This window comes from Dama dama, chromosome 15 (assembly GCF_033118175.1).
Source record: "Dama dama isolate Ldn47 chromosome 15, ASM3311817v1, whole genome shotgun sequence".
In the NCBI taxonomy this organism is placed as follows: Eukaryota; Metazoa; Chordata; class Mammalia; order Artiodactyla; family Cervidae; genus Dama; species Dama dama.
Genome location: NC_083695.1, coordinates 77401417 through 77426276, shown reverse-complemented (window position 1 = coordinate 77426276; position 24860 = coordinate 77401417). Strand labels below are relative to the sequence as shown.

General features: G+C 37.0%; 1 protein-coding gene across 2 annotated transcripts in view; it reads right to left on the bottom strand.

Annotated features, from left to right (window-relative positions):
* The window catches only part of SHOC2 (SHOC2 leucine rich repeat scaffold protein), an 81284-nt gene that overhangs the window by 55650 nt on the left and 774 nt on the right, over positions 1-24860 (bottom strand). The window contains exon 1 of one of the 2 annotated variants that reach the window (XM_061162620.1): positions 24750-24836. The exons of the other annotated variant lie outside the window; for it this stretch is intronic. The gene's annotated coding sequence lies outside the window, so the exon portion shown is untranslated. Of the gene's footprint in view, positions 1-24749; positions 24837-24860 lie in introns of those variants that run through there. 2 annotated transcript variants of the gene reach the window in all.

Sequence of the window (24860 nt, the reverse complement as noted above, 5' to 3'; positions counted from 1 at the left end):
ACCAACAAGAATCTACTCTGCTCAGTATTATGGAACAACCTAAACAGGAAAGAGTAGCTATATATACACGTATAACTGAATCAATCTGCTGTACACCTGAAACTAACACAACCGTTTCACCCACTATATTCCAATATAAAGTAAAAAGTTTAAAAAGACAGAAAACATGTAAACTGCAGAATGATAAAGAATGGTTCCATCTGCATAATGTTTCAATACATACAAATTAATATACATAGTTTGTGAACACATACATACATACATTTAGACACACAAAGGATTGAGAAACATCAAATTTAGGATGGTGGTTTCTAAGCTGTGGTTCCAAGGTGGCTTCTAAGTTGCAATTGTAAAGACAAGTAAGAAGAACGCTAACCCAATGTTTGACAAGTGGATTTCAGTAGAGTCCAAAGTTATGTTTTCATTTTGAAGCAAATGGGCAAATGAACTCTGAGCCCTCTCCTGGCTGTATGAAAGATTTAGAAAGCCATCTTCTTCTAGTTATTAGAAGAATATTTCTTTATCAAACAATGAGAAATAATACCTATCAAACTGATTAAAAAATAAAAAAAGAACTGTGCTGATGAAGACACAGAGAAACTTACACTCTCATAGACTGCTGATGGGCATACAATCCAGTAAAGACTTTTTGAAAATATGACTTCATAATATGATTAATTTGGCTTTTGTTTGAATAAAAATATAAATGTGAGAGTTACAAATCTGTGTAAGACAGAAAAAAATAAAAGAATACACCCTCAAACTGTTCATTTACCTGCTTACCTCTCTCTCTGGAAAAAGATACTGGGTGATGAGAGAGAGAGACAAGAAAAGGAAATGCCAGGGAATGAGGTAAAGAGATTGAAGTTGAGACCAAATTATAAAGGGCCATGGATACTGAGCTAAATGAGTTTGGACTCTGCCACAAATTCTTCATCTAGGATCTTACACATACCACATGGAGAACACTGATGAAACAGATATGCACTTTGAGCCTGACTTATCAGGAAAGGAACTTATGTATCTCTATCTGCCTCATTCTAGCAAATCTGTTATCAAGTCTTCAGTTAAACCCTTTCCCAAAAAGCAGATCTCCATTTCCTCTGCTTTTACCTGCCCAGTCCTAGTGGTACAAGACTTGCTACCTCCGTTCAGATAGGTTGAGAAATTTATAAACTACTATCACACGATTATATTTGATTTCCAAAGTAACCCTCTGTTAAGCAGGCACCCCAGGAGTGTTACTCTCATTAACAGATGAGTTAACTAAGGTTTATGGAAGTTAAATTATCTGCCCAACAGTATGGTGGGAGTCTGACAATAATAACACCAGAGGTAGCAGCAGATAATGTTTATTTAGTACTTACTACTTGTCAGGCACAGTGCTAAATGCTTTTAGCTCTTATCTCATGAAGTCCTTGCAACAATTCAGAGGAAGATTAACATCCATTTATAGATAAGGAAACTAAGGCTCAAGAGTAATCAAACAACTTGTCAAAGATCACACAGACCATAATTGACTAAGTCACAAGGCGAACACAGTTCCAACTCCAAAACCCATGTCCTAACCACTATACTATTTCAGAATATATTAAATGGTTATACATAACCATGTAAATAATCAGGATTGACACAGGAATCAAAGAAAATTTTTAACGGAGCAAGATTTTAAAAGGTAGGATTGCTTTCTATAGTCTGAAGAAATGCTAAAATTAAAAACCCAATATAGAAAACCTAAGTATCTTCACAAAATTATTCTCCCTTCATATAGTAGTAGTTTGCTAAGAAATCTGGTGTTCAAATGAGAAATTTCTTGCAATAATGTATTATTATATGCCTAAATGCATAATTCATATAACTTTCAATTCAACAAGTTCAATTATTTTCTACTGAGTGGTATCTTCCTAAAAAGTAGGATAAAAAGAATATATTTTATAAATTAATTTTAATTCAGTACCTTACAGTTTAACTCTACAACCAATTAGCTCCACTTTTCCATTAACAGAATACATAAATGTTTCAATAACTGACCACTAGAAAGTCATAACACAGCTCAATTTAGAAACATGCCTGACTCATACATCTGTAGCCGATGCACTAATTATTAAAAACTAGTACTGACTAGTCCCTTCTAGTAATAGTGTCATAAGATCCAGCAATCCCACTCCTGGGCATGTATCAGGAGAAAACCATAATTCAAAAAGATACACATACCCCGATGTTCACTGCAGCACTATTCACCCTAGTAAGGTCATGAAAACAATTTAAATGTCCATCAACAGAGAAGATGTAATATATATTACACAATGGAATATTACTCAGTCATAGAAAACAATGAAAAATGCCATTTGCAGTGACATGGATGGAACTAGAGATTGTCATAGTGAATGAAGTAAATCAAAGACAAACAGCATATGATACTGTCTACATGTGGAACCTTAAAATAAAAATGTACAAATGAACCTATTTAGAAAACAGAAATAGAGTCACAGATATAGATAACAAACTTATTTTTACCAAGAGGAAAGTGGGGGAGGGATAAATCGGGAGGTTGGGAGTGACATATACACACTACCATATAGAAAACAGATAACTAAAAACAGTCTACTGTGTAGCACAGGGACCTCTACTCAATACTCTGTAATGATCTATATGGGAATAGAATCTTAAGAGTGAATATATGTGTACATATAATTGATTAACTTTGCTGTACAGCAGAAATTTATAGAAATTGTAAAGCAACTACACGCCAATACAAAATTTAAAGAGAGTACATGCTTATTTTTTAACTATTTTTCTCTTGCCTAGGATAAAGAGAATTATTCACATAAGTGAGGGGGGGAACTGGATGTTCAGAGACTTGAGGAGTTCTAGCTATATTAAATTTGACTCGCCTTATAACCTAACTCAGTCTCTATCCTGTATTCTAATGTTAAATGTACGTATCTGCTAGCTAATTTCTGATCTAAAGGAATTTGGTTAAAAGTATTATTGAAAAACATAGATTTCAAAGGGGGAAACTATTGTACTTCAAGGATTCAAAGAGAACTTCTTTGAGACTCTATACAAACTCACTGCTACCTAAAAACAAACAGGAGGAGGAACTCAGTGGCAAAAACAGTAGATCAATTGTAAAAAGTCTTCAAGGACAAAAAAATATGACCAAGAATACTGAGTTCTAACAATATAGTTCAGTATAAAAACAGGTAAATATTATTAAACATGTAAGAACTGAAGGAATATTGTTCCTATGATTGCTCTCGAAGAAAACACTAGTTAATATAATTCAAACACCCAAAAGATAAACAGAAAAACTACAACCTCCTGGGCCTCAGTGCCATCCACCAGTGGGCTAACACCAAGTCTGGGACCCTGAGGCCCCACAGTCAGAGACTCCAGGATCCAGCTCTTCCCACCAGTAGGCACACCAACATCAGGTCTCAGGCTTACCCACCACCGGACAGCACAAGCCCCACTCACCAGTGGGCCAACATCAGTTCCAGAACTACTGTGGCCCCACAGCCAGTCTGTAAAGACTCAGCCCACCCACTAGCAGGCCAGCACCACCACAGGACTCCTCTGTCCATGGAGCCAAATGTGCCAGGACCCAGCCTTACCTGCCAGCTGCCAGCAGCCTCCACAAAAGGTGGGGCCTGGCCACCAACCAGGCCACCCACATCTCCGTGTACCCACAGAAGGCAGCCCACCACAACACAAAGGCCAAAAGAACTCACACAGAGGACATTTTTGGAACTTAAATCTCTGGTGACTACAGGGGAGTTTGCTACTGGGACCTAAAAGACATTTTCTATATAAGGCCACTATTCCAAGATCAGAAAATGTAACCAACCTATTGAATAAACAGAAATAAAAGCAGGAACCTGGGATTCCCCGGTGGCTCTGTGGTTAAGAGTCTGCCTGCAATGCAGGAGACGCGGGAGAAACAGGTTCAATCTCCAGGTCAGGAAGATCCCCTGGAGAAGGAAATGGCAACTCACTCCAGTATTCTTGCCAGGACAATCCCATGGACAGAGGGGCCTGACAGGCTACAGTCCATGGGGTCACAAAGAGTCAGAGGCGACTGAGCACAGAAGCAGGCAAAATGAGGGGGAACAAGTTAAAACCCACGAAGAAGAACTAAGTGGAGATAAGGAATCTACCTGATCCAAGAGTACAAGGTAATGATCTTAGAGATGCTCACAGAACTTGGGAGAAGAAAGAATAAGCACAGTGAGATTTAAAAGAGTTAGAAAATATGAAGAGCAACCAAACAGAGATGAAGAATACCATAAATGAAATAAATACATTAGAAGGAAACAACATCAGATTTGATGATGCAAAGGAATAAACAAGTGAGCTAAAATCAATAACGGAAATCACTAAAGTTGAAAAGAAAAAAGAATAAAAAGAATACGGACAGTCTAAGAACCCCCTAGGACAACATCAGCATACTAACATTCACATACAGGGATCCCAGAAATGTGTATGGGGTGGGGGGGGGGGGGGGGGGGGGACAGGAGGGACACAGAGAACATATCTGGGGACATAACAGTTGGAAATTTCCCTAACCTAGGGAAGGAAACAAGACACCCAGGTCCAGAAAGCACAGAATTCCAAACAGGATCAAACAAAAGAGGACCACATCAAAGATACATGGTAATTAAAACAGCAAAAGTAAGAGATAAAGGGAGAATATTAAAAGTAGCAAGGGGAAAGCAACAAGTTATATACATAAAACTACCAGCTGTTTTTCAGCAGAAACTCCACAGACCAGAAGAGAAAAAAAGGCATGATATATTTTAAAAAATGAAAGAGAAAAATCTACAATCAAGAATACTCTCCTGAGCAAGGCTTTCATTCAGATTTGGAGGAAAGAGCAAAAGTTTTACAAACCAGCAAAACCTAAAAGAGTTCAACACCACACAACCAGTTTTGTAAGAAATGTTAAAGGAAAGGCCACAACTAGAAATATGAAAATTACAAAAGGAAAAGTCTCATTGGTAAAGGAAAATATATAATAGACTGATAAACCTTGTAGGAAGGTTAAAAGACAAAAGTAGTAAATATCATCTGCTACAGTTTGGCTGGGAAGTTCTGGTTCATCCACCATAGTCACCAGACATTGCACCTTTGGATTTTTATTAATTTCGGCCTTTACAAAATTATCTTAATGGAAAAAAATTCAATTTCCTGGAAGACTGTAAAAGGCACCTGGAATAGTTCTTTGCTCAAAAAGATAAAAAGCTTCGGGAAGATGGATATGAAACTGCCTGAAAAAAGGCAGAAGGTAGGGGAACAAAATGGTGAATACGTTGTTCTATAAAGTTCTTGGTGAAAATGAAAAATATATCATTTACTTAACTAAAAGAACTTTTTAGCCAACCCAATATATAGAGAACATTCTATCCATAAGTAGTAGAATAAGAGTTCTTTTCAAGCACATATGGAACATTCTCCAGGATAGACTATAAGCTAGGCCACAAAAAAGTCAGTAAATTTAAGAAGACTAAAATTATATCAAGCAACTTTTACAATCACAAGATGTGAGAAAAGAAATCAACAAGGGAACAAACTGCAAAAAACACAAACACATGGAGGCTAAACACACTAAATATGCTACTAAACAAGCAATGGATCACTGAAGAAATCAAGGCAAAATTTAAAAAAAAAAGAAAAAACCCAGATAAATGATAATACAATGAGCCAAAATCTATGGGACACATCAAATGCAGTTCTAAGAGGGAAAGAGTGATATAAGTGTACCTCCGGCAGCATTAAGAACCTCAAACAACCTGACCTTACACTTGAAAGAATTAGAAGAAGAAGAAATAACAAAACCCACTGTCTGGTGGCTCAGATGGCAAAGAATCTGCCTGCAATGCAGGAGACCCAGGTTAAATCCCTGGGTCAGGAAGATCCCCTGGAGAAGGGAATGGCAACCCAGTCCAGTATTCTTGTCTCGAGAATCCCATGGACATACAAGCCTGGCTGGCTACAGTCCATGGGGTTGCAAAGAGTCAGACATAACTGAGCAACTAATACACACTTATTTACTTAATGTCAGCATAAGCAAAGAAAGCATAAAGATCAGAGCAAAAATACATGAAACAGAGACCCAAAAGAATAAAAAAAAAAAAGCAATGGAAACTAAAAGCGAGTTCTTCGAAAAGATAAACAAAAATTGCTAAACCTTTAGGCAGACTCATCAGAGAGGGCCCAAATAAATAAAATAAAAAATGGAAAAGGTGTTACAACCAACATCACAAAAACAAATGATCACAAGAGATTACTATATGAACAATCATATGGTAATAAAATGGACAACATAGAAAAAAAGGACAAATTCCTAGAAATGTACAATCTCTCACAATGGAATCAGGGAGAAACAGAAAACATGAACAGACTAATTATGAGGAATGATATCAAATCAGTAATCAAAAAATTCTCAACCAACATAAGTGCAGAACCAGACAGCTTCATAGATGACTATTACCAAATATCAGAGCTCCCCTGATGGCTCAAATGGTAAAGAATCACCTGCACTGCAGGAGACCCAGGTTCAATCCCTGGGTTGGGAACATCTCCTGGAGAAGGGAATGGCTACCTACTCTAGCATTCTTGCCTGGAGAATTCCACAGACAGAGGAGCTTGGTGGGCTACAGTTCATGGGGTCACAAAGAGTCAGACACGACTGAGTGACTAATACTTTCACTTTCACAATACTTTATGCTGCTTTATACCTTTCAGTACACCTCAATAGTTATAGCTTGATCTGTATCTTAATCTCCTAGTTATAAAAGACGAGGAAATAAGCACAGAGCTATAATAAACATAGATGAACGAAACACATTCATTAAAGGAAAAAGTCTGATATTAGATCACAAAATAAAATATAACTGTGTATACTAGATTCACCCTCATCCTTCCCAAATGTGAAAGGATGAAAATGAAATACAAGCAGACTCCGTATGTTCAAAACAACATAGGGATTACACTGGCACAAGGATATTCACTGTAGAACTATATGTAAACAATAATATATTCAAATAACCTAAATGGGCAACAGACAGTAAAGCTTTCTGGGTAATAGAACTCTGTAGACAGACTGCTGGAGTTCAATTTCCAGTTCCCCAACTACCTAGCATTTTACTTAAAGTTTCTATGCCTCAGTTAATTTCTCTGTAAGAGGAGGATAAAATAATACTACATACCTCTCAAGATGTGGTATGAAGATTGTGATGAAGATTAGTAATAAGTATTAAAATGCTTGTTAAAATAGGCTCTAGAACATACAAAGCACTGCAAAAATATTAATTATAAATAAGTGAGAAAAACCCAGCTGTAGAACAGCGTATTGTACTACCATTTATGGGAAAATATATATATATAAATATATGCTTATATGTACAAAATACAGAGGTACACACAAAACTGATAGTGGTTTTGTAGGAAAGAAAACTAGGCAGAAGTCTCAGAGTAGAAGAAAGATTTGCTGCATGTGTCTGTATCTTTTGGACTCTATCATAAGCATATATTGACTAGACAGAAATCAGTACTTAAATTACCCTTAAAAATCTTAAGGAATCTAAGATAACTGAACACAGTGCCATTTTTTTCTACTAGTTCTCTGACCACTATGCCTAAGGTACATTTACTCAGATCAAAGGTTACAAACAGGAAATTCTCAGAGACAAATGTATTTCTTCAAAGTATCAATGAAAGCTCAGATATTTAATATGTTACTGTATAATATACAAAAGGAATTTATCTTTGGAGACAACATTACAAATACAAATGTCAAAAAAGTGTTCAAAGTAAAGTGCATATAAATACCAAAACATTAGAAATAACTTACAGGCACATCAACAGTGTTAATAAATTATGGTGCCACACAATGCAGTTATCATTCAGACATTTAAAATGATAGCATACACACATAAATTTAGGTATAAAATTACAATTTTGCACATAAATGATAAACAGTACATTATGGACTCTTCAAAGTTCCTTGGACTGCAAGATCAAACCAGTCAATCCTAAAGGAAATCAACCCTGAATATTCACTGGAAGGCCTGTTGCTGAGCTCTGATACTTTGGCCACCTGATGCATTGAGCCAACTGAAAAAGATCTGGAAGCTGGGAAAGACTGAAGGCAAAAGGAGAAAGGGGCAGCGGAGACAAGATGGTTAGATAGCATCACTGACTCAGACAGATATGAATTTGAGCAAACTCTGGGGGACAGTGAAGGACACATGGGGTCAGAAAGAGTCAGACAAAACTTAGCAACTGAACAATACCAACAACAAACTATGGACTGTTTCTACACAAGAATACAGACATCCTTCATTCCTTTTCATTGTTATAATTTGTGGTATGACCTCACCATAATTTACTTAATCATTCTCTTATCAACTGACATTTAGGTTATTTCTATTTGCCTTCTGGGGGGATGGGGAGCACAAATAATGCTTCATTGAACATAAATCTTTATATACAGGAACCAGTATTTCCATAAGGCAGGGTCCTGAAAGCAAAACTGTTTGGTCAAAACTAAAGTGCATTTGAAATATGTATGTTAGTGTCAGTTGCTCAGTCGTGTCCAACTCTTTGCAACCCTCTGGACCGTAGCCCATCAGGCTCTTCTGTCCATAGAATTTTTCAGCAAGAATACTAGAGTGTGTTGCTATTCCCTTCTCCAGGGGATCTTCCCAATCCAAGAACTGAACCCTGGTCTCCTGCGTTGCAGACAGATTCTCTACCGGCTGAGCCACCAGGGAAGCACTAAAACATGTATAAGTAGTTCTAAACCGTCTTCTTCCAAAGAGAATGCATAAATCTACACTCTTTCAATCTTGACAATCATTATTCTTTCTCATTTTTATCAACATTATGTGTGAAAAATGACATATTATCTAATCTATATTTTTTTAATTAGTGACGGTGAAGAAATCTTTCCATTCTTCCACTGTTTGTGGTATTCAGGCAAAATACGGACCTTAGCTACATTATGTGTAATACTCATCATGGTTTTAATTTTTTTTAATTTGCCAACATTTTATCATTGGAGGAGAAGGAAATGGCAACCCACTCCAGTGTTCTTGCCTGGAGAATCCCAGGGGCAGAGGAGCCAGGTGGGCTGCCGTCTATGGGGTCGCACAGAGTCGGACACGACTGACGCAACCTAGCAGCAGTAGCAATCGACGGAAGTTTCACATACAAATTCAGACTACTACTTCTTATTTAAAAAAATTTTTAAATCTGGGCACCACTGGGTCAACATTTATTAATGACAAAAACTAGTGGTGAACAGAAGTTGTGCCCACACAGTGCTCTCCAACCCAACAATCTCATATATAATCCCTACTGAGTTCACTCATTTATGTTACCTTCCTGATCTGTTGCAGGAATTTAAGTTTAGCATTCCACTACTACTGAGTTACTTGGCTGTAACTAGTTATGAGAATTCTTCCTATGAAGGATATATGTGTGTGTGTGTATGTGTGTGTGTGTGTGTGTGTGTGTGTGAGCGCATACATATAGGTAATTATATAAAGTATTTCCTGTCTCAATTTCTTAACTTAATGATACTGTTCATATATACATATATAAATAAATTGTAAAGTCTTAATCAAATGATAGCATGTTTATCCCTGGTTATAAGAATGCCTTTCACTTTTATTTACCTTTGTATCATTTTTTTAAATATATACAAGAAGAATTTCCTCCTTTTAAAATCAGTGAGGGGGGAAAGAAAAAGCTATGTTCATTTTGAAACAGAGAATGATAGTTTGGTTATCTTTAAACTGACAAAGAAAACTCTAATATATGATACCAGAGGAGGGCAACATAATAATCAAACCCATTTAAATTAGTCCACAATAGCTCATGAGGAACCAAATATAGCCAATATTTCAGATTTGAACGCTAATGTACACTGCTTTTACAAGAGATATTCAAAAGTGCCTGGAGTGATCTGATTCATATTGAAGTTACAAAACCAAATTTTTGAATACTGGCAGTTTAGAAACCAGCTTTTTCTCCAATTATGAATATTTCAATTTTCATAAATAATAGTTTCATTCAGTCAACATTTAAAACATACTAAATGCCATGAACTGCACAAGGTGCCAAGTATGCAACCATAATAAAGCATATTATCCTTACCTGTAAACTAACAAACAAGTGTAAAGGCAAAAAGAGCGTGGTAAGAGCTGTTGAAGCACAAAGGCACTTACGAGCCTTGGAAAGGCTTCTTGTTAAAGAGACGAAACCTAAGAAGAGATCAACTAAAGAGTGGGAGGGGGGCAGGAATCCTAAAGTCATGCTGACTCCTCTCTCTCCTTCATCTTTCATATCCTAACAATCACTAAATCCTACTCGTTCTTCCCATAAAATTACTCCTGACTCTTCAACTTCTCTTTATTCTCAATGCCATTACCCTGAGCCAGGTACACTGAACTTTCTCCTGTAATAGCTTTGTAACTGGTCTCAAGCATCCACTCCCCACCTTATTCTTAATCTAATCACTACATTGTAATTAGAGTAATCTTTCAAATACTCAGGGATTCTCTGGTGGTTCAGATGGTAAAGTGTCTGCCTGCAATGTGGGAGACCCAGGTTCAATCCCTGGGTCAGGAAGGTTCACTGGAGAAGGAAACGGCAACCCACTCCAGTATTCTTGCCTGGAAAATCCCATAGATGAAGGAACCCAGCAGGCTACAGTCCATGGAGTCACAAAGAGTTGGACACGACTGAGCGACTTCACTTTCTTTCTTTCTTTTCAAATACTCAAATCTAATCAACCAACTGTCCAAATTAAAACACCTGGATGGGAGAGGGGGTGGTCCCACAAACATAGCCCTCAGGATAAAATCCAAAATTCTTAGCAATAATTCTCAAGCTTTTCATGATCTGGCCCCTGACTTCAGCCACAACTCCAACATTCCCCACCTTGTCCTCTGGTCACATACACTTGTTTGCAATCCCCCAAGTCCTGCTAGCTCTTGTCCCTAAGACTTCACATGAGCTATTTCATTTGATCAGAAACCAGCATAAAATGATCTCGGTTCGTTGCCAAGGCAAACCATTCAATATCATAGTAATCCAAGCCTATGCCCCAACGACTATGCTGAAGATGAACTGGAACGGTTCTATGAAGACCTACAAGAACTTCCAGAACTAAAACCAAAAAAAAAAAAGTGTCCTTTTCATCATGGGGACTGGAATGCAAAAGTACGAAGTCAAGAGATACCTGGAGTAACAGGCAAGTTTGGCTTTGGAGTACAAAATGAAGCAGGGCAATGAATAACAGAGTTTCACCACGAGAATGCACTGGTCATAGCAAACACGCTCTTCCAACAACACAAGAGACAACTCTACATACGGACATCACCAGATGGTCAATACCAAAATCAGATGGATTATATTCTTTGCTGCTGAAGATGGAGAAGCTCCATACAGTCAGCACAAAAAAAGACAAGGAGTTGACTGTGGATCAGATCATGAACTCCTTATTGCAAAAAACAGGCTTAAACTGAAGAAAGTAAGGAAAACCATTAGGCCATTCAAGTATGACGTAAATCAAATCCCTTATGATTATACAGTGAAGTGACAAATAGATTCAAGGGATTAGATTTGACAGAATGCCTGAAGAACTATAGACAGAGGTTTGTGACACTCTACAGGAGGCAGTGATCAAAACCATTCCTAAGAAGAAGAAATGCAAAAAGGCAAAATGGCTGTCTGAGGAGGCCTTACCAATTGCTGAGAAAGGAAGAGAACCGAAAGGCAAATGAAAGAGGAAAGATATACCCATCTGAATGCAGAGTTGCAAAGAATAGCAAGGAGAGATAAGAAAGCCTTCTTAAGTGAAGCATGCAAAGAAATAGAGGAAAACAACAGAGTGGGGAAGTCTAGAGATTTCATCAAGAAAATCAGAGATACCAAGGGAACATTTCATGCAAAGATGGGCACAATAAAGGATAGAAACGGTATGGACCTAACAGAAGATATTACAAAGAGGTGGCAGAACTGTACAAAAAAGGTCTTAATGACCCAGATAACCACGATGGTATGGTCACTCATCTAGAGCCAGACATCTTGGAGTGGGCCTTAGGAGGCATTACCATGAACAACGCTAGTGGAAATAATGGAATTCCAGCTGAGCTAATTCAAATCCTACAAAATGATGCTGTTAAAGTGCTGCACTCAATATGCTAGCAAATTTGGAAAACTCACCAGTGGTCACAGGACTGGAAAAGGTCACTGCAATGACAAAGAATGTTCAAACTACCTCACAATTGCACTCATCTCACATACTATCAAGGTCATGCTCAAAATCCTCCAAGCTAAGCTTCAACAGTACAAGAACAGAGAATTTTGCAGATGTACAAGCTGGATTTAGAAAAGGCAGAGGAACCAGAGATCAAACTGCCAACATCTGCTGGATCATAAAAAAAAGCAAGAGAATTCCAGAAAAACATCTACGTCTGCTCCATGGCCTATGCTAAAACCTTTGGATTTTGTTGTGGATCACAACAAATTGTGGAAAATTCTGAAAGAGATGGGAATACCAGACCACCTCACCTGCCTCTTGTGAAACCTGTATGCAGGTCAAAAAGCAACAGTCAGAATTAGACATGGAAAAATTGACTAGTTCAAAATTGGGAAAGGAGCATGTCAGGACTGTATATTGTCATCCTGCTAATTTAATTTACATGCAGAGTACATCATGGGAAATGCTGGGCTGGCTGGAGCACAATCTGGAATGAAGACTGCCGGAAGAAATATCACAATAACCTTGGATATGCAAATGACACCACCCTTATAGCAAGAGGCAAAGAAGAACTAAAGAGCCTCTTGATGAAAGTGAAAGAGGAGAGTGAAAAAGCTGGCGTACAGCTCAACATTCAAAAAACTAAGATCATGGCATCTGGTCCCATCAGTTCATGGCCAACAGATGGGAAAACAATGGAAACAGTGACTTTATTTTCTTGGTTTCCAAAATCACTGTGAATGGTGAGAGCAGCCATGAAACTAAAAGACACTTGCTCCTTGGAAGAAAAACTATGATAAACCTAGACAGCATATTTATAAAGTATAAAATATTTATATTTTATATATTTATATTTATCAGTATATTTATATTTATCACTTTGCTGACAAAAGTCCTTCTAGTCAAAGCTATGGTTTCTCCAGCAGTCATGTATGGATGTGAGAGCTGGACCATAAAGAACATTGAGCGATGAAGAATTGAGGCTTTCAAACTGTGGTGTTGGAGAAGACTCTTAAAGAGTCCCTTGGACAACAAGGAGACCAAATCAGTCCATACTAAAGGAAATCAGTCCTGAATATTCATTGGAAGGACTGATGTTGAAGCTGAAGCTCCAATACTCTGGCCACCTGATTCGAAGAGCTGACTCATTGGAAAAGACCCTGACGCTGGGTAAGATTGAGGGCAGGAGAAGGGGGTGACAGAGGATGAGACGGTTGGATGGCATCATCCACTCAAGGAACATGAGGTTGAGCAAACTCAGGGAGATAGCAAAGGACAGGGAAGTCTGGCATGCTACAGCCCAGGGGGCTGCAAAGAGTTGGACATGACTGGGCAACTGAACAACAACAATAGAAACAGGTTTACAGTTCTTCACTGAGCTAGCTCCCTGCACCCTTCAGATCTCAGTTTAAAGATCAGGGAAGTCTTTCCTGATTACTCAAAAGCATTTCTGAATACTGTCTCACCTCTCTGTGCTCCCACTTAAAACTTCCCCTATCAGAGTATTTTTCACACTGTATCATACTTGTCAGATTAGCTATTTCACTCCCTCATTTAAAGCAGTGGGAAAACAGGGAGCCTATTGTCTTTTTCACAGTTTTATTCTAATAGTTATAAAATAATACCTAACAGTTTAATTTATTGAAAGAATTGTTAAGTATTTGTTAACTTGGGCTTTATCTACCATACTAAATAGCAGCCTTCCTACAGTATTACTCTAAAGTGTTTTACAACTTCAAAGATACTGTGAACTTTTTATTAAGCAGACAATAAGCATGTAGTAAACACTTGCTGAAACCAGTTGAACAATAAGCAAAGACAAAAATCTTGTCTCATTGCATATACTCTACGTACTCCTTATACTCTACTTAAAATTAACTCTAAATCACTCAGATTTTTTAATGAGTAACTAAAATGGCAAGATTTCAACTATTTTCTTTGTTTATACAGATCTGAAATGCTCCTTATATTCTTTTACTAGTTGAAAGAAATAAACTTCTCTCCCCTCCAAATCACATAAAGCAATGAATGTATTTTTGTAATTCAAGTTAAAAAAGGAATCTTCAAAACTGGAAGACCAAAGATTGAGAAAGTACCCAAAATTAACATGTTCAAGGGAACGTTATTGTTCAGAGAGAAATGGAAAAACACTGCCTTAAGCAGCATGAATGAACATGATGCAAGAGTTAATTTTCATGTAGGCTAAAGAAATAGCTGTAAATAAATAAACTGTTCTATATTAGTCCATGTTAATTAGAATCAAGGCAAGAGTGCACAACTCACAGCATCTCTAAATTCATTTTCCCCCCTCTGCTAAAGAGGCAAAATGAAATAGTTTGGACTAACACACAGGGAAACTAAATTTTATACAGCAACAAATACATGAGAGTTTTTCAAGAAATCTGGTATTCCTTCTTATGGGAAGGCACAAGATTTATTATGTAATTTTGATTCTGAGCAAACAAAAGTTTTGAGCAAAGAACTGAAAATCTGTTTACTCAACCTAAAAGTCAAGCCATAAATGAGATTACAGCTTTCTTGTAATACACACTTCACTATTATACATAATTGTAAGATTCTCCAGCAAAATAAAAGGCAGAGGTGGGATAGGGGGAATTTAAATGTCTCAATATAACTAAGATATAATAATTAATGTCATATCTTGATCAAACTTAATCTGAAAAGTCCGTACGCCACACAGTCTAAAAAAGAAAAAAAAGATTTGTGGATATTTGTTTTAACAGCCTTTCTTTCCCAGGAACTCAAAACATGTCACACAGAACCTAAGTATTCTCAAAGAACACTTTACTCTTCATTTAACATGGGCTAATTGGCAATAAATCAAAAAGTTGATTACCTAATTATCAGCGTAAAGCAAACGAGATAAAATGTAATTGATAGCTTAGGTTATATGCACTAAGGTGACTACAGTATTTAAAAAGTATTTTCAACTTAGAATTTGATTTTCAGTACTTTTAAGCTAAAAACTGATCTTTTAATTTTAAAAAACTTTTAAAGCAATTTTTTAAAAATTGCTTTTTGTATGTGTAAACCCACACATTCCTTCACTAGATCTTATCTGATCATAAAGTCTGTCCATTACTCATTCTATAATCAGAAACTGTCAGGAAAAAAATATAAACAAAAATTAATTTACTACACATATCAAGATTAGAGGAGCATGGTCTCAAAGCAGGTATATTACATTTAAGAGTCAGTATTGAATAAGTTGCCTTTATTATAAAACAAAGTTTTTCTCATATTCATATAGTTCACTTTTTAGACTATTTAGATGAAGACCAGTATGCTCAGTTAGTTATTTATCTACTCATCCTAACAGCTGTTAAAACAGGATTTACATTGCATTTGGGGCCTTAATAATATAATCTCATTATCTCTGTATTACATTTTAAAAAATACCCCAAAGCAAAACTCTTCCTCATACAAGATCAAAAGAAAAACATGGAATAGTCAAGCCCAATTTAACTTAACGTTAACAAAGACTTTCTTCCATCAGAACCTACTCTAAATATGGAAAGGCAGCCCATGCTTATAGATTTGAATATATATCTATTTTTTAATTTTTTTGTAATCTAACATATTAAATCTAACCAGTTCCCAACTGGTTAGATGTACTATCTACTACTGTGAGACTATAATTGCAAAATATGAGTCACAATAGTTTACAGAAGCTTTAATGTAAAAAATTCTTACATCATAAAAATGTAAATCATTTAGTAATTTGCAGGTAGCAAGTGATTTATTTAAATTATGCCAGAAAAAAACAACAACATTATTTGGCCATACTTAAAGCAACTCAAATATTATCAAATTGTTAGTTATAAAAGCTGGATAATGGTATGGTCAGAAAAAAGATTTTTATTTTTACACATGATCTACCTTTGTGGATTATTCATTTGCAAAGAATTTGAACATATTGGGCTTCCCTGGTAGCTCAGCTGGTACAGAATCTGCCTGCAATGCAGGAGACCCTGGTTTAAATCTTGGGTCGCAAAGATCCCCTGGAGAAGGGATAGGCTACAACTTCAATTATATGAAACTTAATTTTAACTTTCTTTAATAAAACAAAAATCTTCAAGATCTTACTACAGGGTCATTATAAAAGTATCAATTAGCATAATGTGTGTGTGTGTGTGTGTGTGTGTGTGTGTGTGTGTGTGTGGAAATATCAGGTATAAGTGAGCTCCAGTTGAAAAAAGGCCAGATAAGCTTATTTTTGCATGTAGATAATTAGTTATGCACTAAAGCATTACTCACAGAGCTAACTCTATAAAAATTACATAGCTGACTTTAAAGGCAAATTTATTAAGTCCTTGCTTTTTCATATCACAAAATCTTTAAACTGAAACATTTAACTCTAAATTCCATTTGTCTGATAATAATAATTAGTGTAGATCAACACAGTACCTTTTTAAATTAACAAAATAAGCTGGTAAAAAGTATGTTTTACAAATGTCTTGACAGTATACTGTCCTGAACAACAGATATAAACTAGTCTCATACTTTCGTTAGTTTCTAATCAGTTTCACTATCTGTTTCTCATGGTCTGACACAATGCTGCAACATTAGGGTTGCACAACATTCTGGGGGAAATGAATAAAATTATTTACATTGAAATACTTAAGTCCTGTACACAAGCATCATGACAATTTCACAAGAGTTGTCAAACTTTTTAAAGAAAAATATTAATAAATTTTAATAGAATTTTTAAGTGCTTGTTTCAAAAATTGTGACTCCATTTTAAAGAATCATTGTTCTCAAGCCCCAAAACAATTTTTGCTTTTCATGCCTTATTTGCAACCTAAAACATCAACTGATTTATGTCACTCACTCACCCACTGACCATCATTCTATTTTATCATCTTGAGGTCTTTCCTGCCCAATCCAAAGCCCAACACAGTCTCACGTTCTGGACCTTCAATATACTTTGTTCTTGTCCTAAATACTCATGTTCTGTGTGTACTACTATAAGCTATTATATAACAGGAGGTGGGATAAATTAAAAAATACTGCAGCACTATAAGCCATTTAGCATGCTGAGTTTCCACAGTTGCTTAGTGGGTGTTCTGAAACTAGGCCATACTTCTAGTATTAAGAATTTCAAATCCCTACTTCCAAAGTACAGAAATAAATGTTTTCAAGATTAAATCATAAAACCTTACTATTTTAAGCTGCCTGGTATATAAGTATCCCATTTCTATGATTTTAAAACTGTAATTAACACATGGTAGATAAACCAATATTTGTTTTAGCAACAAAATAAAAAATAACTAGCTCTTTTACCTATTCTTATATAGTCAGAGAAATCAACAGATTACAAAACTAAGACAAAATAAATTTATGTGAACCAGAACTAAAGCCCTTTAAGTGAAATATCAAATTCTTTATCCCAAAAGACATAAAAAACAAAGTTGAATTAAAAATAATATATTTCAGGTCATCCAAGCTGCTACATTCTACAGACTTCTAAAACAAGTAATTATGACCTCCAATCTAATTTTTCCAGTCTAGGTTACCAAAAATAAACAATAAAACTGTCTTTAAGGACTTCCCTCATAACTCAGTCGGTAAAGAACCTGCCTGCAATGCAGGAGACCCAAGTTCAATTCCTGGGTCAGAAAGACCCTCTGGAGAAGGAAATGGCAACCCACTCCAGTATTCTTGCCTGGAGAATCCCATGGACAGAGGAGCCTGGCAGGCTACAGTCCATCGGATCGCAAAAGTCGGACACAACTTAGCAACTAAACCACTTTAACAGTTTAAAAGTTGTTTTATGTCATTTTGACATATCACTGCAACAGGGATGTTTTCATTCAAAACTGATAAACATGTTGTTACTCAGTTTTACATATTTCGTACCTCAGTACACAAAGAAACACATGGTAGGTATAAAATCCAAATGCTTTTAAGGCAGTAATAATATACTGCACTAAATCAGGACTTTTAGTCATATTCTTCAACTTAATTTTACTTCATAAATATTATTAATACCTACTATATTTCACCTCATTAAGCAAATCTTTCCAATAACAAAAGGCTAACATTAAAACTTGTTATCATTTTAGATGGAAACCTTTCTGAAATATAATACCTGCTCCTGTGTCATTATCAAAATTTACCAACAGCAATTAATATCTTTGTCATGATCTTACATTATCATTTCTGCGATACTATTCTACATATAAAACAAATGGCATCTTAAAAGATTTTAAGTATTTATCACATTAATTTGCCTTAAACTGCTATATTCTTTAAATGCCTTACGTCTGCTTTTTAAGTACTTTACCCTTGCTCTTATTTTCAACTTTCATATGGCCTCTAGGAGCACCCTAGTCCTTTCTACATTTGGCTACCAAACTTTAAAATAATTGTACATTATAAAATTTTAAAGATCCCTCAGTTAAGGCCAAGGGGGTTCTAAGAGCAGAAAATGTATTTAAGAGCAAAAGCACTATGATACCTTTGTCCTTTTTAGTGGCCTGTTTGTCTGGGGGCCCTAAACAAATTTTCTATTAGAAGCCTTACAAGGTCAAGACACTGTGTACTGGAGAAATGGTAGTAAAGAGTACAGAAATACTTGATGCTCATCATGAAGCTTACAGTAATGCAAAAAAGACATTAAACACATCATTACAAAAATGATTTAGTATTATAAAAAGGAAATAACAGGTGGGAGACGTTTAAAACAGGAGAATCTAACTAGAGATCAAAGGCTTCCCCAAGGATGGGATATTGGGGCCTGACCAGCAATAAGGAAGTTAGCCAGGTGAAGAGAGCATGGCGTTGTATCCAAGGAGATGACACCAGGAAGTTTTAGTTTCCTAAAAAATAACCTTGAGATAAGTGAGACATTATAACATTTATATGGGAATTGCTAAAATGTGAAACATTTAAAAAGGAATTTCTCAGATTCCTATAATGAAAATAACAGGAAGGACTATTGTGCTTAGTTGCCCAGTCGTGTCCGACTCTTTGTGACCCCATCGACGATAGTCCGCCATTCTCTTCTGTCCATGGGGATTCTCTAGGTAAGAATTCTGGAGTGGGTTGCCATGCCCTCCTCCAGAGGATCTTTCCAACCGAGAGATCAAATACAGGCCTCCCACATTGCAGGCAGATTCTTTACTGTCTGAGCCACCTGGGGAGCCCAACAATACTGGAGTGGGTAGCCTATCCCTTTCTCCAGGGAATCTTCCCGACCCAGGAATAGAACTGGGGTCTCCGGTATTGCAGGCAGATTCTTTACCAGCTGCTATCTGGGAAGCCCCAACAGGGAGGATTAAAAAAAGGTAAATATGAGAATGTTTTAAAATGGGAAACTATGGCACTCTAGGAGGGCTGAAGTTCCTTCATTTCATCCTCAAGTAAGTATTAAATCACACTGCATGAAAAATTACTTTTTAATAGTCAAGTTCAGAGAACTTTTAAATCTTAAAAAACTTTTAAAGGCATACAAAGACTTCTAGCAGGCTACCGGTATATAACTACTGATCATACAGTCTGACTTTTAAGCAAAGAGTGGCACTCTGAAGTATGGAAAGAGGCTACTTTCAATGTTCTCAGAAGAGTGCATTTTAAATATCTGCAAAATAACTCACCATGAGTTCTAAGGAAGGAAATTCATAAATGTTACTCTTAACATGACACATAAAGGCTGAGAAAAATTTATTTAAGTATGATATGAGAAAAATATATTTAAATATGATTTTGAAACATTTTATCATTATCCAAGTTCCATGCTTCAGAATTATTTCACGTTAGGCTGATATGTTCTTCTATTTAACTATGAAAATATACTTAGTTAAAAATTTTAAATAATAATTTGGAGCAGATTCCTAACATCAGTGCAGATCCATAGTTCAAGCCCCAGATTAAATGAGGCACAAAAGGCATACAATCTCTAAAAATAATAACTTTAATGAAAGCCTACTGTATGACTTAAAATACTAACATTAGGTCACAGACGGACTCCAAATTGTTATTCTGTGCAATTCTCCAAATGGACCTTAACATCTCTTAACTCCTATGCTTTTTCTACCCTCCATCCAACTTATTCCTCAAGAGTTAGCTCAGGTTATATCCTTCAGTAAGCACGGCTGATTATACATGCAGTCTGAATTAATTCATCTGAGTTCTTCAGTATATACTGCCACCAAAGCACTTGTCACACTGCAAAACAATTAACTACTGTTTGTCCCCTTCATGCAACAAACCATGAACTTACTGAAAGTAGGAAACAGTTTATTTATCTCTGTAACTTCACAGACTGGGACACACACAGCACTCAGTAGAAGGTCTATGACATTAGTGAGTATGAAACTAGTTAGTAAGAAACACTTACATAACAAAATTTAAAGGTTAACTTAAAAACTATATGCAAAATTGTGAAAGTCCTGAAGGCAGTGTTGTACAACACAAAACTGGAAACAGAGAAAGCCCAAATTTAACTGATGAAATTAACTCCAAATTCTAGGCATTACCCATGTCAGAACACATCATTTCTACTTTACCTACAAGGCATTAGAAAAACTAAAAGAAAAAAGATTTATCTGTCAATGGTGAAATAACTAAACTTGCAGGATTTAAAAACTGTTTGAGGGCAGATAAGATGCTTAAATTGTGTGTTCACAGTGCTATGAACATTAGAAGATAGACATTCCAAAATACTTCATAGTAGTCTTTCAGGTTCATTTCACATAGGGACAAATCATACCCTCTTTCAAGGTCACCTGTAATGTTTTAGCTTCAAGCAGTTATGTTCACTATTTCCAGTAAAAGAAACTTTAACCTTTTCTAGCATGAACTACTTTCTGTGACCAGTTATGATCTTTACAAAAGTTGGAATGAGATACATAGTGTGAAATAATCTAATTAGTTCTTTAAATCTTGATAATGGGAACATCATATTTTCTCAAAAAGCACATATGTTACCAACATCTCAAAAGCTGAAGAGCCCTCTGCAATTAGTATATGCTTTTCATACATTAGAACTTTGGATTTGCTGAGTTAAAGATGATGTGCCAAAGAGACAGAAGAAACATTATGTTAAAATAATGCATCTACATATTTTAGAACATAAATTAGTTTCTTAGACTTACTCATGTTCTTTTCTACCTGTGCTGGTTGATATTACATTTCAGAGCACTCCAATACTTGAAGCACACTATAGGTCAACTTGTGACAGAAATTTTTCATATTTTAAAAGTCAGAGTAGATAGTTAGTAAAATACAAAATTTAACTACTGTGTTAAAAAAAAAAATTTCCAAAAAGATATATAGTACACAACTTTGATACAACGTAAAATTCTGAAGACAGGAATAGCAAACCTGACCTATATATTCTTCAGTCAGTAAAAGATTTAGCCTTCAATTATAATATGCCTAATGCTTAATGTGAAATACGTAATGCAGGAAATATAAGTAAAATAATAAGCAAAAATAGCAACAAATTTATTTGCAGTACTCCTTTTTCAAGTATCACATAGAAGTACTTTATCATTCTGCTGCTAAATTACAGCCCATTTCTAATTCATCTATAACATAGTATTTACTAATTCCCCACGGGTCTTATTAGGAAATGTCAAAGTTTTATATCTAAGTTTCCTCTAATTGATATCTTATAATCCAGTTCAAGAACACCTCCACTAAGCCCAAGTTATAGACCTCAGAACTCACTGAGGGACTTGGGAGTCAGCAGTTTTTCTGTTGTTTTTTTATTGTTTTGAGAGTGTTTTGGTCTTGTGAATTTTTTAAATTACCATAAGCATATATTCTATGCTTTTTCATTCATGAAAAATACACGAACGGAATAGCGAACTTAATCCTATGAAGACACAGTCTTTCATTTAATCTTCAACCTCCAAAGAAATTCATCCTTATATCTGCATGCCCAGGTTAGTGTATATTTTTCAGTTAAAAAAAAAACCACAACAGATTCTGGTATCCTTTTCTCATATGATATTTAAACTCTAAAAACCATTTAAACTGTTTAAAGAATACAAGTCTTACAGAAATACTAAATTACACAACAAATATTGATAATCCAGCATATTTTTAAAACAAATATGACTGCAATTTAACAGCCTGGATAACAAGGAATTTCAATTTTCACGCTTGCCCTCAAAATCCATACAGGTAAAGCAAGGCAAAAAAAATATACCAGCAGTTATTCAGAAGCCATCTTTGGGAGCATTCCACCTAGAATTCCAGTTTATTATCTCTCTTGAATATGAGAGAAGCCCTCTCCCAAGTCACTGAAGAAACAAAATTCAAAAAGTATAACTCCAGCAAGCATAAGAAAAGAATTTATGATTTTAGTGTTCCTTTTGAAAAGTGAAATGTTTCAAATTTCTGACTGGTTTCTAGTTCACAAGTTGCTGTGTCTTACTTGTTACCATTATCAAAACAGTTCTGATCAACTTTCTAAATATGGTACTTAAAAACTTGGAAAAAAAAAAAAAACAAACTCAGCTGCAAGTTATTAACGTATTTCTTAACATCACTCTTTAATCCATTACCATTGATAACAAATAAAAGAGAAAATCTTAAAACAGTTGAAAAATTGTATTAACAATCAGAAATCAGAAAACAAATGCCAACCTGTGATCAATGTGTTTTTCAAAAACTGAACAAACGCTGGGAAAAAGTAGTAACCTTAGAGATAGGCCATGTCCGTTATTTCCAAACTGGCATTTCAAGAAGACAGTTTTATATGTCAGCTTTATGTTACATTTAAACCATTAGACAAAGCCTTTATTTTTCTGTGGTCTATTTTAAATGCATATGCATAATTAAATAAAACTTTTACAATGTACCTGAGGTTCAAATTAGTATTTAAAAGATTTATCATATTCAGTCTAAGATCCTTATGTAGGTAGGGAACGGTCATTTACATAATTATTCCTAATAATTCTTGTCACTGTCACACAGAAAACATAAACACTTAACAAATTCAAACTATGAACTGTAAGCTTGCTGAATGTCACAAACTGTACACAATAGCTAAATCTCCTCAAATACATAGTAACAGTTACAAGGGCTACAGCATGTAAAGGTGAGGGTAGAGATTAGTAACTAATAAACTGAGGTCATAAAGACAATCTTTCAGGACTGATGCTGTAAAAAATACTCGGTGACACAAGTGTACTCTAAGATTCTGAAAAACTTAACAAAACATAGTTTTAGATACAACTATCCATTACTCTTGCGTACTGAGTAACAAGAAAGTGCTGACATCTACGAAGAAGTGTACAATATTGCACAGGTGTAAGCTTAGATATAGACTGGTGGTACTTATCATGAGGGAAGCAAACACTATACAGTCCACATCTGCAACCCAATTTTGCTTCAGCATCCCTAGAGACTTAGAAAACATTTTTTGGGTAGATTGCAAAACATTGCTTCCTCTTTTATTCTCATCACCCCCATTATGATACAAAGCAACAGAGAAGAAAAATCAAATCACCAACTGAAAGTGCTGAAAGCTTAAACACACACACAAAAGCATCTTCTTTCCAACTATTGAAATGGTATTCATTCCACCTGTTTGTAGATTCACACCAACACGATTACACAAACCCTCTGCTGATTTTTGAGGGGGAAAAAAAAAAAGAAGGCAATTAATGGCTTGGAGTCATTCTTCTTCTACCTAGGAAAGGAGGGGAGGGAGGTGGTACAAAACAATGGATACTGAGGGGCTGGGGGAAAATCGTTTTGTCCCGAAGCCTCTAGCACTTGGGGGGGGGAAGAGCGGGGGGACGCGGGGAGACGAGTACTTTTCCTCTACCCCTAAAAGCCTCCGCGGAAAAAGGTTACCATTAGGCATATCCAACAGAGCACTACTTGGATGCCTACAAGTCGCTTCACCAAGCAACACACCCAGAGCCGACTCACCACTCTTCACGGAACCGAGAGGAGCCGGTGAGCGCTGTGGGCTTTGGGGAAGGGGCGAGGAAAGACTCCACCCCGTATCACTACCGCTGCGCCAAGGCCCCCGCCAACGACTCGCACGCCCACGGGGCGCCCCGCAGCCTGGGCCCGGTGACCCCAGGAGCCCAGTGGAGCGAGACTATCCTCTGGGCGCCCCCGGCCCCGGCTCTTGCACCGGTTAGTCCTCGCCCGGGCGCTGTCCCGGCCGGTCGGCCGCCCGCCGCCACTGCAGGCCCGGCCCCCGGACACTGTCAGCCGGCCGGCTCGCTCTCGGTGCTCGGCTGCGGGCCCCGCAGGAGAGTGAGCTCCCAGGGCCCGGGCCTCCCGGCGACAGCACCCAGGAAAACGGCGGCGGCGGCGGCGCCTCCTAGGGCCCCGGCCCCTCGGGCCTCGCCCCGGCCCCGCCGGCTCGCGCCTGTCAGGACGCGCGGGGCCTCCCCCTACCGACCGACCGCCCGACGGACAGGAAGGAAGGCAAGAAGAACCAGCCAACAGGCACCCTCCCGCTTCGGCGGCCCCTGGTTACCGTCAGGAGCCCGGACTTCGCCATCCTCCTCGCTCGCCCTCCTTCCTCCTCCTCTTTGGAAGCGACGCTGCCCAACCGCCGCCCCCCGCCCGCCCCTCCCCCACTCGCCCC